The sequence below is a fragment of the Sinocyclocheilus anshuiensis genome, unplaced genomic scaffold (assembly GCF_001515605.1).
Source record: "Sinocyclocheilus anshuiensis isolate Anshui unplaced genomic scaffold, SAMN03320099.WGS_v1.1 scaffold510, whole genome shotgun sequence".
Lineage (NCBI taxonomy): Eukaryota > Metazoa > Chordata > Actinopteri > Cypriniformes > Cyprinidae > Sinocyclocheilus > Sinocyclocheilus anshuiensis.
Genome location: NW_015542360.1, coordinates 719,410 through 724,059, shown reverse-complemented (window position 1 = coordinate 724,059; position 4,650 = coordinate 719,410). Strand labels below are relative to the sequence as shown.

The window sequence follows — 4,650 nt, the reverse complement described above, 5'->3', positions numbered from 1 at the left end:
TTACGTTTTGAATATGGATATTTTTCTTACAAAAACGCATCGATTCGCTACAGGAGGCCTTTGTTCACCACCCCGGAGCCGTTGAGACACTTTTTTTATGGATGGGTGATTTTTATTTAACTTCTTTTGGACTGTTGCATGCAACACCCAATTTTTAATATAACTCCGACTCGATTCGTCTGAAAGAAGAAAGTCATATACACCTAGGATGACTTGAGGGTGAGTAATTGATGGGCTAATTTTCATTTTTGGGTGAACTAACCCTTTAAGGCCAGCATACTCTCTTTAGCAATTAAACCCAGAAGTAAAATTGTAATTTAGTACATAATAGTTAACAAAGTCAAACGCATGACCACTAATCTATGATGAACATGTTTTTAATTTCTGTAATAAAATTCACTACTATTTTTTTAAAGGGGTGGGGGGGGGGGGGCATAATAATATCTGTGATACGATTTTTCTGATACTTTCCTGATTTCATAAAGAAAAAAAAAATAATTCATTAAATTAGATAAGCAGTAGTTTGGCATAATGTTCTTCTATAATTACGACCAATAATAACAACCAAGCATATATCTTTCTTAAGCAGTTGTGTCAAGCAAGCAATACACAGCAATCCTACTTCACCTAGTTAATACTCAATATATGAGCTTGTTCCTACACCCCTGGGCTTAACTTTTTTCCCCAAACCCTACCTTGACAAACAATACTCATATTGACACTGATTCACACGGGTTCAAGCCCATAACTGTAAAAATGCTGATCCCATTGGTTAATAGAAATAGTGTTTCAAGACCTAACTTCACATAAAGTCTGTAATTGTATAAAGCAGTTCAAAAACACTCAAGCCTTTGACTTTGCTACATCATAAGCTGCACCACAGGGGTGACAAAAACACAAGAAATTCATAACATCCCCTCTAATATTTAAAGTTCCCAACATGTCTTTGAAGGCCTGAGCACTTTAACTTCTACCAGGCAGCACTCTTCAGTGGTCAGACTCACACCACTTCTCCTCAAGGTTTTAATGAGGTCCGTGGGGAGCAAAGCTGCTCGCTCACCGTGCCCTAACACTCTGTAAGAGAGCTGACCTCCTGCCCCATCATACTGTCAGACCGTGTCATGAGAGACCCAAGAACTATTAAAACCAAATGAGAAATGAAAAACGAGTTGCAAAAATTACACTGCTAATGACCCATTCAATGTACATGTCGGCTGCCACTGTTTATTTCTTAATTTTGTTCAAAGATAAGCCAGGCTGATTAATGTTCAGTCACATGGAGGTAATAATTACCCGGACTGATAAAATGTCACAGATGTTAAAGGTTACATTCGGCCCTGCTCTTGACTACTTGACTAGGCCAGCTTCCTTACCATTTAATCCTTTAATACAATGGAGATATTTTTACTCTGTTTTATATCATAGCCATTTTTATGACTAATATAACCTAATCTCCTTTCATTACCAAACTGTATGGTATAAGAAATAAATGATTGCTATTTTTACCAACCATCTGCCCTGTAATCTCCATTCAAGCACTGTCCTTTCATTTGCAGCGTCACACCATATAGGTTTACATCATAAAAGCGAGCGTCAATGTTAAAATTCTTTCTGTTTCAGAGAAATATAAAGTAATATATTTATAGATTGATTCCCCCAAAGTGTAAACTCTGGCTCTGTTGTTTTCAAAACATTTGAGCTGCTCGATCAGCCCAACAACAACAGAACTGAGTCAACCAATTGGGTGAGTTTGGAGGCGAGGCTATCTGTTTCACGGACCAATTGCAGAAAGAGAGTGTTTCCTTTTGAAAACAGTTTTTTTGCTGTTATTTTGCTGTCACAGCAGAACTGATTCAACCAATGGGGTGAGTTTAGGGCGGGGTCATCTGTTTCACAGACCAATGGCAGACAGGGAGTGTTTCTGTTTGAAAACAGTCACTTTTTTGTTGTTATTATGGGGGAGTCAACCTAAAGTGTAAACTCTGGTTCTGTTATGGTTTCCAAACATTTTGTTCTGTTTGTTTGAGCCACCCGACTAGCCTGACAACAGCAGAACTGAGTCAACCAATGGGGTTAGTTTGGGGTAGGGCCATCTGTTTCACAGACCAATTGCAGAAAGGGAGTGTTTCTGTTTGAAAACAGTAAATTGTTGCTGTTATTTTGCTGTTACAGCAGAACTGATTCAACCAATGGGGTGAGTTTAGGGCGGGGTCATCTGTTTCACAGACCAATGGCAGACAGGGAGTGTTTCTGCTTGAAAACAGTCAATTTGTTTTTTGCTATTATTATAGGTTGATCCCCTAATGTGTAAACTCTGGCTCTGTTGTCTTCAAAACATTTCTCTGTTTGTTTGAGCCACCCGACCAGCCCGGCAACAGCAGAAATGACTCAACCAATGGGGTGAGTTTGGGGGCAGGGCCATCTTTTTCACAAACCAATAGCAGACAGGGAGTGTTTTTGTTTGAAAACAGTCTCTTTTTTTGCTGTTACTCGGTGTACTTTCACTAAATTAGACACTTCAGCTTCTAATAAAGATCTTTCTAAACAAATCAATGCATAAATGTAATACAACAAGCATGTTTTACTTGAGTTTGCACATACAATGATCAAGTGTGTGTGTGCATTAATGAAACGAAGATGGCCTTTTGATTTATTTGCATTACAAAGCAGGCACAAAGACCGGCTGTAATCCATCAAAACCAGGCAATCTGATTCTCCGAAAAGCGTTCTTCAGATAAACAAAATTACGAATTTAAAACTCGCGCACCTTCGAATCTCGCACTCCTGGTGTTCAGAAAGATTGCTTTGGAGGGATATAAATAAGCATATTACAAACAGATACGTCTGATTAAAAATCCTCGTCGCAAATGAATGTATCATCACAGACGAATCTCATTACTCCTTCAGATGACAAATGGTAAACCTAGGTTGCAATATCCATTTACTAATATCCTGGATCCCGTTGTGATTTAATAAATGCACTGCTGACATTTACACATCTTTATCTTATTAGTTTAACAACAAAATATTAGTCCTAAATGAGGAGCAGCATAACAACCCACCGCGACACAGTGCCAATTAGGTGAAGGGACAAATGATCTAATTATATAATCGTAATTCTGGGGGTTTATGCTACGACGGGCGAAGAAGCGGGGACGGCAGACAGGCTTGTTAAGACATGTCACTCTAATTGTGATTTACAGCTCTGTTCGGTCAATGCGTGTGCGATGGAGGCGTCTGACGGACTGGATGGCCTGCCCTCATTAGTAAATGTCTCCCTTCGTCTGTAGCAAAGAATGGGAAGCGCTGACCGCTATACACATGGTGTCATTTGGCTAACCATCCGAGGGCTGGGCAAGGCCCACCGACTGGATCCACTGTTGGTTTTGTCAGTAATTATCAGTGCCGACGAAGCAGGTAAATTTGGTCCTCACAGAAGCATGGAGTAGCGTTAGACCGCACAGGCAGCTTGTTAAGAGGTTCACGTGCTGTTAGCCCTTGTTAATTTACACGTTACTTGGTATAAAATCCCAATTTGCGGTGTTACATTCCAACGAGTAAAAATAAATCCGCACCTGACAGCGAAGCCTTTGCGATGTTGACGCAAGTGACTAGCGTTGAGCTCAGCCGTCCATGGCGAGAGCGTGTCAGTCCGTGTTTCGTCTATTGAGTGAACACTCTGTCTCCGTCTCCTGGGGGTCCATCGTGTGCTAGAACACAGTCTGGCCCCTGTCCCGCGTACCTTCAGCTAAGCCGTCCAGATAGCATTCAAACTCTTCTACGTAACATGCATCTGCCTCATTAACCCCTACAGCACCTATTGATTTTTTTTTCTCTCCATGATTTTACGGATCCTCAAGCTTTCCACAGCCATTGTGCTAATTCGGACTTACAAGGGATAATATAATGCTGGGCTTCCTGTGTCTGCTGTAATTCAATAGGACAATAAGTCAAGATAATTTAGCCATCTGTTGGTTCTCTGCTGAGACGGCAGAAGTATATTTTCTGTTTCTTGGCTCTTCAGTGCTCCAGTTTCAAGATACATACATATATTTCACTACTGCTACTTAATTTTTACATTATTGTTATGAATAATTTTTTTTTGCAAGTTTGACAATATAATAATAATAATGATGATGATGATGTTAGGTCATTTTTGAATTTCATATTATTATTATTATTATTATGAAATTCAAAAATTACCTAACATCATCATCATCATTATTATTATTATTATTACTATTATTATTATATAAAAAGGCAAATTTACAAAACAATTTATATTAAATTACATTCAATATTTTAGCAATTTGCATTTATTAATAATAACCATCATCATCTTATATTTTTAATTTAAATTATTATTTAATATTAAATTATATTAAATATTGTAAATATGCATTCATATTTACAATGAACAACATGCTGTTGTTGTTATGAAATAAATGTATATTTACGAAATTACATAACATATTTTGTACATTTGTCTTCATATTTCATAATAATAACAATTTATGCATTGTATTACATAAAAAGGCAAATTTACAAAACTTTTAATATAAATTACATTAAATATTTTATCAATTTGCATTTATTCATAAAATTATCTTATATTTGTAACTTTATTATTTAATATTAAATTATACTAAA

At 37.3% G+C, this 4,650-nt stretch overlaps 1 protein-coding gene across 1 annotated transcript in view; it reads right to left on the bottom strand.

Moving 5' to 3' along the window:
• LOC107691880 (poly(rC)-binding protein 4-like) overlaps window positions 1-3,609 on the bottom strand; it is a 67,517-nt gene extending 63,908 nt beyond the window's left edge. The window contains exon 1 of the mRNA XM_016490709.1: window positions 3,576-3,609. The gene's annotated coding sequence lies outside the window, so the exon portion shown is untranslated. The remainder of the gene's footprint in view (window positions 1-3,575) is intronic.
• Window positions 3,610-4,650: the final 1,041 nt, after the last annotated feature.